The sequence below is a fragment of the Ciconia boyciana genome, chromosome 3 (genome assembly GCF_034638445.1).
Source record: "Ciconia boyciana chromosome 3, ASM3463844v1, whole genome shotgun sequence".
Lineage (NCBI taxonomy): Eukaryota > Metazoa > Chordata > Aves > Ciconiiformes > Ciconiidae > Ciconia > Ciconia boyciana.
In genome coordinates this window covers 77,125,466-77,140,272 of record NC_132936.1, presented here as the reverse complement: position 1 = coordinate 77,140,272, position 14,807 = coordinate 77,125,466, and the positions used below count along the sequence as shown (strand labels likewise).

At 36.4% G+C, this 14,807-nt stretch overlaps 1 protein-coding gene across 1 annotated transcript in view; it reads left to right on the top strand.

The window, feature by feature from the left end:
• PRKN (parkin RBR E3 ubiquitin protein ligase) overlaps positions 1–14,807 on the top strand; it is a 784,012-nt gene that overhangs the window by 357,477 nt on the left and 411,728 nt on the right. The gene's annotated exons all lie outside the window — the stretch shown is intronic.

Genomic DNA, 14,807 nt, shown 5'->3' with positions numbered 1-14,807 from the left:
AAATTCTTGTTCTGATTTCAGTGTAAAACATAATTCTATAACAAGAGCCAGTTGGACTACTTTGATTTTTTCATTTCTGTAATAATTTTTATTTTTAAATCAATGTTGTTATTAATATCGTTAAATTTATACTAAATTATGGGTTATGCTAAATTTAAAAGTGAGGACTTCACAATAGCTCTGAGGAAATATGAAGGAAATCAAGGTATTATGGATTTAGAAACTGGTGGGCAAAGAGAGAAAGTGTTGTTTCCAAAGCCACTCAGTAGGCAAGTGGGAGCTCTGAACAGAAGCCTGGTTTTCAAATCCCAGTCCAGAGGTATTCCTTTTAGATATTGGACTACAAGCCATTTCTATAATACAATAAATTGATTACTACAAAACTGCAATCTTCTCTTTCCTTCTCTTTGTAATAGGATTGTGTTCTGTGCTTGTGTGACTCTTTATCTCAAAGAAGTTATACCTGATGGGAGTCTGTCCAGTGCAGTGCATGGATATTTGCACAGTATAATTAAATTCTTATGAATAATTATCATGCATAAATGTATATCTGTAGTCTCTGTGGTAGTAGCACCAAAGCTCTAGAGAATAAGACTTCTTTTCAAAAGTATTTTTCCACCTGAGGAAGCTTGGGAGAATGTAGCAGGTGAGAGCTCAAGAATCAGAGAGCATGAATACGTTCTTTATTTTATCTTGTTTAAATTTTTAAGTTGTTTTTTTTTTCAGATCTAAATGTATTGTCAAAATGCACAATAACTCAAGAATATTTGTTTGGTGTTCCAGCAGTGTGCAAATTTGTAGAAATTGTATGAGAGAAAAACTTATGACCTTGTATTGACAATTCAGAAATTGTTCAAGTGGAATTAATGGAAGGATATTGTTATGAATTAAAAGGAAGGTAACATAACACTAGTGTGAAAAATAGCACTCTTATTAGTGTATACTAGAGTTCTGTATATTTATAAGGTAACATTCTACTGATTTTTGGCTCTTACTGGCATTCCAAATTAATGAAGCTATGAGAAGAGACATTAGATCCTGTTTTAACTTGCTGTCAAAAAAAAAAAAATTAACTCCAAGTGGTAACTCTTTTATAGCTTTTCTTTACTTCTAGGTATAGACGAGTGAAGCACCTCACAACTTGAGAGATGGGGTAAAGAACTTGTATGGAGATGATTAATTACTTGGTTTTCCTCTTGTCTAGGAAGGATTCAGTGTATTTGAACCTTTTGGTTTTCATCAGAGGCGTTCGCTATGTAGTACCTGGTATAAGTTTTTACAACAGAGATACTAATTTTCTTGCCTACAGTCTGCACTCTATAGAGGTGATAGGATTACATATGCTTTATCATTGCAAAGAGAAGCCATTGCCTCAAATTATAATTATCTCGTTTACAGAGTTGCAGTTTTGGGCTATTAGTTGCTCTGCAGATATAGTGTCTGTTCAGACCAGAGCAGACCAAAACTTGAAATAAAGAGCACAAAATAACAATGAAGAACAACTTGTATCTAATATAGAAACTGAGTCTCAGAGAAACGGGTAAGGCCTGGAATACTGGAACAGAGTTAGAAACAGCAGTTGCATAGAATTGAATGGCAGGGCTAGTGCATGTGTTTGAGGAATTTCTGCACTTTCTTGTTTATTAATACATAGTGTGCTGTACTGCACATCTATGTTCTGATTAAAGTGCCAGTTCTAGATCCTTTTAATTATTATAACTAAATTTGTTATAGCTAAGCCTGATGATGATAAATAGATAAAAAGTACTGATTAAGCCACTGCCATAAGCACTGAACTGTGAATTAGTCATAATATTCATTCTATTTAATCACCTCAATCTTATTTATTGTCACGGCTTACACTGAGCCATAAGCAAGGAAAACAACATCACAGTGATAGTTAGAATGTTGGTCTTGCATTATAAAATGCTAAACATTTGAATAATATATCTGTTGTTTTTCCCTGTGACAAAAGAAACATACTAAAAGAGATTGCAATAAGAGAAAAGGAAACTGTCTTCAGAATAAAATGTAATAAAGTTTGTGGAAATGCTGATTAGTTTGCAATGACTGTCAAGCCAATGTAGAAGTACTGTGACTTTATGTCTGAGGACCCGCTCGTTTCTAAAACTAAGAAACAATTAGCATACTTGGTTTACAAGTGGTCTTAGCCATAAATGGATTCAGTAATTTGAATGCAAGTCATAACCTCCATAAATGAAATACAGGTATCATGTCTACAAAACTAAAATCTTTCACTCGCACTGTTCAGAATTCAGTAGAAATCTGAAGTTTACCCTGAAATTAAATGGTATTTTATGTAGCTTCTAGATGATCTATCCGACATGCATTTTGAAATATCTTGATAGCAGTCACCTTTCAAAGTAACCTATTTCTATACATTCTGATGCTTGTCAGGTGACTTCAGGCGTACCATCTGTAACTAGAGAGTAACTCATTTTATACCAGAGTATCTCACTCTACTGTATGGAAGGAAAACAAAAGCTAAATCTAGGAAAGCACTGATGAGCCTGAAACTGGGTGGGTGCAGAGTGGAGTTATCCAAGCGATGCCTTGCTCTGTTGCCTCTTAAAACTTGCAGGTGTCTGTCTTTTCAGAAAAGTGGAGCACAAGGAAATTCAATGCTTATGCCTAAAAATTCCTCTTATTTAAGCAAATCAGCTCCTAGAATTAAGTGAATGATTCAGAGCAGGTATAAAGAAATGAGGCATTTCTCCAACTTCATCTCCTTCAAAACCGGATCCAGTAAGACATTCACAGAGATCACCTTGTATGCACAAACAAGATTGGGTCATTACAAAATTCGGGTGGTAGGAGCATGCCTTACCTTTATGCAGGGGCCTCCTCAAGAGCTTGGATTCAAATGCCCCTTTAGCCTGAGTTGGTTCACCTTTTCTGTGATCTAGGTGAAATGGACTCGAGGCATTTTCCAGTTGTGCCAGTACGCAGAAAATAGTTCAAGAATAATTAAAAATAACTCAAGATTCATGCAACCAGAGGAGGGGGAGAGAGATATGAAAAGAAGGCTGAGCTGCAATCTTTAAAGCACTGCTTTAGGAGAAGAAAGTCTGGGAATTTGATACTACATTGTAGGAATATATCTCTGTATTATTAAATAGTGTTATTCAGTGGCTGTTTTGAATCAAGTTTAACTCCTCCCTGTATATGCAGTACCTTGATGGCAAAGGCAGGATCCTGAACTTTGCTTTTATGTCAGATTTCTAGAGGTCAGACCTTTTAATTTACTGGAGTTATCTACAGACAGATTTTTTAATTAATGCTTGTATACTTCAAGGGATTTAGCATAGCAGATCAGATTCAGATAAAATTCAGGTACCATAATCCAAAACAGGTTCTTAGCTGAGGGATTTTTCTGCTGTGAGAAGAGGTCCTGTATCATGCAACACAGGAGCAGCAGTTTTATTTCACAGGGATGAGTGCTTGCTTGTCTTTTTCCTGCTTATTTTTATTTTTTAGTTTTTTAGTCCCTTTTCCTGCTTTTTCTTAATTTTTTCCTGGGCTGTCACACTAGCTGCTTTCACTGGTGTTTGCACGTTCAGATGTCTGCCTGCCAGCCAGGGGTTCTGTGTAACGCATGGGATCTCTCATAAAGCTTTCACTGACCTTCCTGGCACAGCCTTAATTCTTTAACACTAGCTATGTGCTTGTGTAAAATGCTTAAAAAAATCATCTTTACATTTCTCTTATCTGTATTAGCAAGATCGTGTTTGGGTTAAAAAAAAAAAAAAGGGCAAACAAAAATCTAAAAACAACAGCAAAAAACCACCACGCTTGCCACAACCTTAAATGAATCTCAAATCTGAATAATCCACCTGATGCAGGGTTTCCTGTATTTCCGAATACTTAAAATAAAGATGCATTCACCTGTGAATACTCTGGTGGGTACATAAAGTTTACAACAATTGTAGCACTCAGGAAAAAAGAAAAACAACAACCTAAATAATATTGTCATCTTTGCTAGCCTTTGATATCCTGTTAGCTTTCCTTTGGAACATAGGAATACTGTTGCTGAAATTGGTATGGTTTTGTCTTTCAGGGTTTCTGATTACATGTAAAATCAAAAATTGACTATATAGCAGTCTATTTTCTACAGGTACTGTGGTGTGTAATCTTGATTTTACAGTTATATAAAAACTGCAGTAACTGAAAAAATTGCTTGAACAGCTTATGAAGTTAGTCTTGCTAGCGGCTGTTCTGCTTTAGACCTTTGTGTTGGTTAGTTAAGAAATTTATTCTTAGAACACATCAGCATTTTTGCTGGTTTTTTCTTTTTTTTTTGGTTTTGTTTGTTTTTCTTCCTGAATGTATCTAGCATCCTCATACTGTGTGTTTTTCCACAGGAATGGGAGGGGAGACCCTTCAGACAAAGTAAAAGCAGTGGAAATAAGGGCACAGCTGATGATAGCATAGAGCGAAAGGCAATGGCAGGACCGTGTGGCTGAGGACAGTATCCTCTCCATGTGGATCTACCACAGCCTAAGGAGCTGATCTGACTGTTCAGACAACTGATCAGACAACTGTCTGTTGTCTCTGGATGTGTTGTCTAATGGTGACTTATAAAAGTGAATCGATGAGCTGATGGCTTCTCCAGGTATTGTCTATAATGACAATACTCTAGCTTCATCTCTCAGTCAAAAGATGTTTTAAAATCCTTGTCAAGGAAAAATATTTAAAATTGAACGATGTGGCATGCAGTTATCACACCTGAATTAAATTATTACTGTGGAATATTCATAAGGCATGGATTTTTTTTTCCATTTTACATCTTTGCCTTATTACCTCTGTTTAACTACAACTCAAGTTAATTTGAATTACAAGGTGTCTAATTAGCATTATTAGCAAAATGCTAATTGCAGTCCTTGGCTTGTATATTGGCTTATTTAAGATTTTGTATTTTTGTGTACTACTTCATTTAGTTCATATATTTCCCATGCAGACGTAGGTTTTGATTCATTTGAATTGCAGGACTGGCCAGATCTTTTCTACCAAAAATATATGAAGTTGCTTAAATGTTCCTGTAGGACAAAACTTTTAGATTAAATTGTTTTGTGTTCAACATGAAATTATAGCTGTAACTGGGGGGAAAAAAGAAAATACCTTCACACAGAAAATATATCGCCCACCTACCCTGTTCTGAAAGGAAGGAAAAGTTCAGTGTAATCCCTGTTTATTATTATTAATCCCTGTGAGTTATAGAATCACCAGCACGTTTTCATACTGAATTTCAAATATGTTTAATGAATTTTAACCCTACCACCCAGTTATGGGGAGGTGACAGACATGAGGGTTTGCTACCAGATCCTGCAGGCACTTCGCCTCCAAATGGCTAACATTTCCCTGGAGCTCTCAGACTCAAAGGGGTTGACTCCTTGTGCGGTTAGGAATAGTTTATCCTTACGCTAATAACCTCTCTTTTTTTGGTTTTTGTGTTGGTTTTTTTTTTTTCTACTTGTGCCAAGTCTGTCAGGGCCCTGAGGGCACAGAACAGGCCTCAGGAGGCCTGAGCAGCCCTGCCCCGGCAGCCCCCTTTCACCCTGCACGGGGCTGTAGCGGGGGCCCAGGGGGAGGCTGCCTCGTGTGGCCCGGGCCCTGGCGGTGCCTGGAGGAGGCCCTCCCTGGGGCTGCTCCTCACAGCCCGGAAAGCCCTGTGGGACAAAATCCATGCGCTGCGGGCAGCTGCCATTTCAGAAAAAGCAGAGGTACAAATTAAGGTTTAATTCACACTTAGTCAGTTTACAGCTTGTAACTGTGACTTGGGGGTGGAAAGGATAGGAACAGAAGCAGTATTTTGGGTAGACTTTGAAAATAGTCTTTGCACTTTCTGATTTCAGCCAAAAGCCCTTAAAACAAGGACGAATATTTTTAATGTAGAGAGTTGTGGCTCAACCAGCCGTGAGTGTTCTCACTCCTGTTGGGGTGTGCTGGGCTCAGGCCAGAAGAGGGACGTGTCTTTGAGGTTTTGATTTCTCCCGTCTGTGGGCTCCTTGGGCTCTCAGTGATCTGCCCGCTTCCCTTCAGGAAGACCCCTGAAAACTCACCACAGCAGTAACAGCAACTGAAGCCAGAGGGTCCTTTTTTTTATTATTATTTATTCTGCTCCTGGATATACTGACCTTAGTGGGATTTGCTAGTGTTAAGTCTTGTACCTGGATCTTTTTTTTAATGCTATAATTTCAATGGGCACAGTAGATACGTGGCATGTTTAGAGAATTACAGATATTTTCTCCAGTTTTGTTTTCTTCTTTCAATGTTGAAAAAGCATTTAGGGCCACCCAGACAGAGAGTAATATATTTTGCATTTATAGTTCAGAAATCATTAGTCTGACAGATTATTTGAATGGCATTTGGTTGGTTGTTTTAGGAGACTCTACATCCACTTCTTTCATAGTTATATCTCTGTCTATCTCTTTCAAGACTAGTGTTTAACTACATTCCTCTCAAGCAGTCAAGCAACAGCAGGACTCTTTCAGTTCAATTTCTCAGCTGCAGTTGTTATATTTGAATTCTTTTTATTCTCTCTTTGTCCCTTTTTGGTGGGGAGGGCCCACCAAAATAACTGTCCAAAAGCATATTATGAATCAGTTTTTTGCTTATATTATGTAAAAATTGTTTGTGCTGGCAACACAGTGCACATTGTAAAATATTATTGATGAAGAGGTGACTCTGGGGACCTTTATCTTCGGTGTCTTTGTACTAGCCTTCATTACTTAGTTGAGATCAGTGGGATTACTGTTGCAAATTCATGTCCTATAATACAATATGAAAGAAAAGAAAGACCAGAACTTATTAAAAACATCTTATTAACAGGTTTTCTTTTGTTTTTTTAAATAAAGATACCTGTGATAAGAAAGAAAAAGTAATGATCAATAAAATAACATGATGGAGATTATTTTTACTATACGTAACTGCATTTTCAGTTAGAGATACAATTCTCTGATCTTTGATTTGAAATAACTAGCATGCAGGAAGTCTTCCTAATTGCACAACTGTGAGCAGTTCAGCAAATTGTCAACTACTTAATTGTGGAAGAGTTATAACTATTGACATAAACCTGTCAATTTACTAATTAGGCTAGGCACTCTGAAAGGAAAATTTCATCTCTAAGATACCACTGTAAATCAAACCAGTAGGTTCAAGCTTGCAAAGACTTAAAACATGTGATTAACTCTACTTTGGTATTATTTCTCATATGAATAAAGTTATCCATGTGCTTTATTGATTGCTCTAATGACCAAAGTCAATAATAACCAAAGATTTCTTCTGATAGATTCTTTAATGTGCTATGTAGACTAAGCAGTTAACTTCAGTCCTCCCATTCCTATTCCACAAAACCCTTTAAAACTAGCCCCAAGACTAATTTAGTAGTCTTTTCTATACTGTGCTCCCTGCTGTATGGGAGATTCCATGTCAGAGTCAATCTGTGGTAAATTGGTTAGTTTTACATGCAGTGAAGTGTGCAGTAGGAGACACTCTCACTGCTACTCTAGTATGACCTGCAGAGTCACGTCATTCACAGTAGAATTTATTAAAATGTGGGGTGTAGGACAGAACAACTCCACTGTGTTAATAAATAAATTATGGGTTGCCTCTTACATCCATGTATCCTATCACCTGTGTCCTAGTTAGTTGGTATCAGTCTTGGCAGAAATGTCAAAAAAATAAATAGTTTCGAACAAAAATTACTCTCTCACTGCTAGAAGTGGCCTTTGCAGGTCTGTGTAAACTGTGGGTAAGCTTTAATTACCTCTGCCTTTGTGATAAGTTTTGTGGCTAAGGAGAGGATTTTGATAATAAAGGTTGCCAATCTGGTAGTTTTTACCTCCAATAGATTATCTAACATAATAAATTTTCAAGTATTGTAAATAGAACATCTGTAAAAGGCTAGCAAGTGTTTCCTGGCTAAATGAGTAGTAATCTCTTTTATAAACTTTATTTTTACTCTCTCTGTGGTGGTGAATGCTGTTAGGCTGTGCTTTGGGAACTTGGAGGAATGCATTTTGTGCTAAACTGGGTACGGCTGTTCATAGAGTTTTACTTAGGAACAAAATAATGTCTGTATGATATCTGAGCATTGAGTAGAAATCTAGCAAGTGTATTATTAAATAAACATAGTCTAGTTATACTCATAATTGTCAAGATAAAGAATGCTGAAATAAATATGGAGCTTTACATGAATATTATGATTCAGATATATTTCTTCTGAATTGAAATGAGATCTCCAATCTCTTTGCCATTAGAGATGTGCCATACGAATCTTTTCTACTGAGTCTAATTGAGTATCGCTCATGTAACAGCTAGATTTTTCTTAGTAAGTGCTTCAAAAGATGATCAGATTGCTCTCCTAAATTAAGCCTGTTAAGAACTTATAAAACATGGATCGGTGTATCTAAAAGTCTTAATTTTTCAACTCCATTACTGCACTAATGAAATAGGATGAAAACTTTTATTTGAATGTGTTATATCCATACTACGCTCAGAAGAAATAATCTAGCATTCTGCAATGCCACTCTAATGACAAGTGTGGAATGTGAAGAGCAAATCATGTTCTGGGTTAGGTGTGCTGAGAAAAAGTATGAATGCACTGGTTTACCAATAGTAACATCAGGCTTAATCAATACCAGTTTGTCTAGTCAAGAAAAAGCCCTGTTCTTTCTTCCTTTTCACAGACTCTAGACTTTGCCCCGTTCCTTGGGGACTTATCACCTGCTGACCCTTCTCCAGCCTTACCCATCAGTTCTGAGACATTTATGAGCCTCCAGGATCTGGCTATCTGTCGTTGTCTTGCAAGTCACTTGCTCTGAATTGTTACAGAGGTAGTATAATAAGAATAAAAGTCTTGGAAGGTGCTAGATTTTAGAGAAGCAGACAAGCTTTAGTCAGGTGGTGCTGAGGGAAGCAGCGCTTATTATTTAGTAAAAATGTCTATGCTGTTGTAGGAAAATGTGTGTTCCCTTTTAAAATTTTTTTTCTAGGCTGAAGTGCTCGTATTGTGAAAGCGAACTCAAACTTGCATTGAGAAGAGTAAGAAAACAACAGCAAAAAGATTGCATCATCTCTGTTACGATGCGTTAGGTTTGTGACAGTAGGTGGGATCTATTGCTGTTCATGTAATATTCATTGCCTGTGTCAAGCTGTGTTTGCATATGTATGTTTACCGTCAGAATACATCTTGGTTCCTGCTCTGTCTAGGGGACAGAGTTCTCAGTGTGTACTGGCACTGGAAGCAGTGAATTGTAGTAGCTTGGTGTGGATACCCCTGTTACAGAGTGGCAAAAAGGAAATCAATTTTTATTAAGTAATTCTACCATTTTGGGGAACTTTTTTTTGTCTTATTGCCTCAAGATACTAAACTCATGCTGAGGGGTCACCATACAATGGTTAGCTCTTCAAATACTCTCATGTAGACAGGTCAATAGCCATCATTTTGCAGAGGAGTCTTGAGTGCTCGTGTGGTTTGCATTAGATGTAGCACTTTTTCAGTGACTTGTATGCTGATTTTTAAACCCTCTTAAGTACCTGAAATTATTTCTTTCATTATTTTAAAAATCCTTCTGTGTTAATACTTGTCCCTTGGTTGGGTCATTTGCTCAACATTTTAATGATTTATGTCTCTCATGTAGATATTAGCAGGTACAAAGATGTGTTTTAATGATATTCTGCTGCATATTGTTCACTGGGGGAGAATATAAAGCAGGGAAAATACAAAGCATTGAATACATAGATAGTGTCCGGCCTTTTAAATGATTCAGTCTTTGAATCACTGGTTTCTGTTGCTGACCTCTGCTTCTGACCTTTCCCTGACTTCACAGGTCAACAGTTCTGTCAGCAACTGCATTTTGAATAATTTGTCATCCGATATCTCTAGATACTATTTCTTTTCTCAGATATTTTATTTTTCTTTAAGTGGTCGTTGACCAAAATTCAGTTGTGGTTCTACAATACAAAATTAGATCTTGGCTACTGGATAGAAAGTACACTGAGAGAAGAGTGTACTGCCCACTGTACTGGGCACCAGTACAATATACTGGTGGACTGTACACAGGTTTCCAGTACTTCCCTCATACATTGAAAAAACACCTCAATCCTCCCTGTTCTTCATATTATGCATAGTAGCTTCAGTTCAAATTTAATATGCCGTTTGCCAACTTTTTTTCCTGTCTTCCCCCTCAAAAAGGGATGGAACAACTGCCATACATCCAAAGCATAAGAATTTCCATACCTGGTTATCTGGGAAATACTCAACTATGTTTGACATGACTTTTTCTATTCAGTGCTATACTGCTGTTGTTTCTATTTCTTTCTCTATTCTGTCATTTTCCCATTTATACACCGGAAAAGTCTTCTCTGATACATCCTTTTTAATGCATAGCTTTCTTTGTGAGCCATTTGGCTGTGCACAAGAGGGGCAGTTGCTTTAATCTCGCAATCAGAAGGCTTTGTTCTTCTCACAGTGTGTTCTTGATTAATGCAAACTAATAATTACAAACACTACAGCATGCAGTGTTACAACACCACAAGTGATTGGCTGGCCTGCAGTTTGACAGGCTTTTCTTAGACTCAAGAAAGAACGATACAAAAATTGCATTTCAAAGGTTTTATCTCGCCAGAATTCCTAATTTTATTTTGATGCAATTATAGCAATGACATTTAGTAGTGCTGTCGCTAAAGAAACAGTAACATTTTGAATACATAGTGTTTTTCAAGGACAAACGTCTCTTTTGCTATTCTTTTTTTTGAAGGTGGAAAACTAAAATTCTCAAGCACACTAAATCTTTTAGAAGTGTATTACATTGTCATTAATAAAATATGACCCTGAAGAATGCCCAGCATAGATGTGGGAAAGGAGATTTTTCCCTTCTTACAAATTTGGGAAGTGAGGCATAGAATTTTGTAGGGATTTTTTGTTTGTTTGGGTTTTATTTTTTGTTACTTTTCCCCCCCGCTCCTCACTGCCAGACAGGCACAAACCCAAGATATTCTGCCAGTCTATCTTGGACTCTTCCTGCTGGATTAATTTGTCCCTTAAGAACTTAATCTAACTCTTGCTAGAACAAAGAGAAAATGCTGTTGACTTAAAGCTGGGTCTGGTTAATCTTATCAAAAGAGTTAAATGCATCTGCCTTTCTGATGGGTTTTATGCCCATCATAAGAGTTAATGTAAAGAAGTGTTGGACAGGGTGGGTGTTTTTATGAAGGAAAAAATAGGAAGTTGTTAGCTACAGTGTGAGTGAACAGCTGAATAGTCGCTGATAGTGTGGGACTATGCTACTAGTTCCCTGTGTATATGCTTTTAGCATGCCTTAAATGGAGGATGACATTCTTATTTCAGAGACCTGCTTCATGTGAAAAGTACTCTTGTGTGCATGAGAAATGTCGTGAGGAAAATTATTGCAGAGAGTGAGAGCACTGTAAGGTCACAGCATGCCATATAGCACACTAGCTTTCCCTTGTAGATAAGACCTTAAAAGGTGACCACAAAATTCATACAATTGTTGTTACTATTAATAAATAAAAAGATACTGCCACATTAAGCATATTTGGACCTGATCCAGTGGTAGTTGTAGTAGTTGAATTCTAACTAACAGTAGGCGATTACTGCATCAATTCCTTTCTGTTCTGGTTTCTTTAAGGATGCTTTCTTGATTATATCTTGCAAATCAGCCACTCGTTTCTCACCTACTATAAGACTGTGGCATAATCAATATAGTGACACTGTTTCAAATCCATTTTAAATATGCACTTTTCTAGAATCTCACTCAACCTTATAAATGGTCCTATGAATGTTTTCTTTCTCGCTTAAGAATTACTATGACTTCTTATATTTTTGTGATTATGGACCTAGACCTGCAAACTACTTAATACTTGGGAAGTTTTCTCCTGAAATAACTTCAATGAAGTTAAAGGATTAATTTCTCTAAAAAGTTTAACTTGAAATATTTTCTTCCTATGAAATCAAGATCATTAGTACCAGAGTTGATAACGTATACCTGTGGAACTGCTTCTACAAGACTGTTTAAATTATCTTATTGTGTAGCAATCTTGTGACTCTATTTTTGTGTGTATACTAGCATAGCATCATTAACTTCAAGAGTCTCACATTAATCATGCAGGGATGAAGTAACAGAAAGATTTACAGTTGACATTACTATCAGAAAAAAGTGGTTGTGCTTTGGGTCTGGGTGGGTTTTGTTGGGTGTGTTTTGGGGTTTTTTAGGTTTTTTTGAGTGTTCTTCCCTGTCCCCTCCCCGCCCCCAAATTTTATAAAGCACACTTACTTCTTATTGCTCACCCTTTCTTTCTGGTATTCTCTTCTGGAGTGTAAAATGTGTAAGGATTATACAAAGATATACAAACCTACTGAATTCCTCTAAATTGGAAAAATAAATGTCCTAATAAATGTATACTAACAAATTTGAATATGAAAGAAGAGGGATAGTTGTTAAAGACAAGAAAATGTTAACTTGTTAGTCTTATTTAACAAGTCAGTGAGTTACACAGTATGCTTATGGAGAGAAATTCTAGGCCTGAAAAGGGGGGAAAAAAAATATAAGACTCCCATTAACAGTCAATTGAACAGATTATGATAGTGAGTCTACCATGCTGGGGAAAATCAAAAGCTTGAAAGTGTAGGAAAAATTATGATAATGGGATATTTAAATTGCTTTCCTGTAAGTTAGGTAAGTATCATATCAAACCATGACCCCAAGAGTAAACTTGTAGGTGCTGTCAGGTTATGTTATGGAAAAGTTGATCAAAGAACCTACAAGAGAAGGTAATGCAGAGGACCTGGTTTATAACATTAGTAACAAAGACCTATTCTTTAACAATGACCGTAATATATTTACATTCAGCAGCTTCCTAAAATCTGAGAAAGACACAAGCATTGTGCTTAATTTTAAAAAGGAGAAGCTACATAAAAGTAAGGGTGCTTGTTGAGAAGCTAGAAGGGGCAGCTAAAAAGAGTTAAATCTTTGGAGGAGATGTCGAAATTATACTGGACTCAAAGATTATGTGCACAGAAATTTGAGGACTGAATAGAAGCTAGCATGACTAAATTGTGGGGGTGAAAAAAAGGGGATGTTATTAGAATCAAGGATGCATCTTTCAGAAAAATAGGTAAAATGAGTAATGAGATAAATTGAAGCTTCATAAGAGGTCAAAATTTACTAGAATAATTGATGGAAAACTTTATTTTTAAAATAATGAATTCAAGGGGTGTTTTTCCCAGAATTTCAAGTAAAGTATTATTACTTTATACTAACTACACTATACTGCAGCTGTTTTTCTCCAAAAGAGTCAAATCTACTAGTAGTCACCCCTGTGTCTGCCTGCAATACAACTTACACATGTTCAAGCTCTTTTTTACCTATCTCAAATGCCAGTGCTTGAGCTATGACAGTAGAGAGCAGAGCTCAGCACAGACTAAGCTGTTTCACTCAACTTTTCAGATAGGCTGGATCAACCTTTTATAGTTAAGTTCCTACTGCTAAGTTAGTTCAAAGCTGTCTCAGCCATGTCTGCACTATGCTGAAGAAATGCCTCATAGAGAAGTAAAAAGGAGATGGGTCCAGATGTGGTACTGGATTACTTTGTAATCCAACTATAATTTAAGTAGGCACTAATTTCACTAGTGCAGTTAAATCTCTTGACTGCCATAATTTCTCTTCTGGATAAAGTTTTCCTGTTATTCCTGAGTAGTGACACTATCCCAAACACTGAGTAATCCAAGTAGCAAATATTTTAATTATTGATACCTTTCTTAGTTGTTTATTTCTGCTATGTATATGGACATCCATGAGCTTCATATCTATTTCTCAGATTAATTTTTATTGTCTACGAATTAAATATTAATTGGTGTGAGATTAATCTTAAAAAGAGAAGACTTGTGCTAATGTCATCTAAACTTTTTGTGTGCTGGGGAAATATTTTTTTATAAATGTTCCTATATATGCCATCTATAAAAATATTCTTTGATAGATCATCCTGTTAACCACACTATTTTGCAGTTGTGAAATTAATAATGCTGATTTGTAATCTTTACTTTTACTACAAAAGACAGAGTACACACATAAATGAACTATCTATATTCAAAAAGCCATAGCAAAGTTTGCTAAGGATGTTGGGGTTTTTTATTAACAATGACTGACAAATCTTGCAGCTAATGTAAATGTCCAGGGATCTACTAACAATCCTCACTTCACATTGTCATTGCATTGTACTATAGTTAGGTAAAGGCTTTATCTGGCAACAAGAAGTCTAATTTGTTTACAGCAAACATTATCAAAATTCACATGAGCAGCCCATGAAAACAGAAACAGATTTCAGTAAAGTTAGAGCCATTTAATACTTAAACAACAAAACAGAGAAAAGCTACTTAACCTAGTCTGTGTTACACTCCAGTCTTTCTAACTGTGTATTGTACTTCCAATTTTTGTGGTTTTTGCTTTTTTTCCCCTTATTCAGCTGCAGGCCAAGATGTAAACAGTGTTGAACAAGAAGATGAGTCTTTGTAGCTTTTTAATCATAATGAAGTCAGTCCGTGTCTTTAACTGAGAAAATGTACCTACTGTTTGACTCCTGTTCACAACACTGACCTCAGGATGGAAGGGCTGTATGTTCTGCCAGGGACTGAGCTTTACAATGAATATTGTCATATAATCTGATTGGACTTTTCCAGCGTAAACATGATAAAACTGTTTAGCTAAAGTCTAAAAGAAATGGTGGTAGGAAAAGAGACAACAAAAGCAACTTTTATATGTTTACTT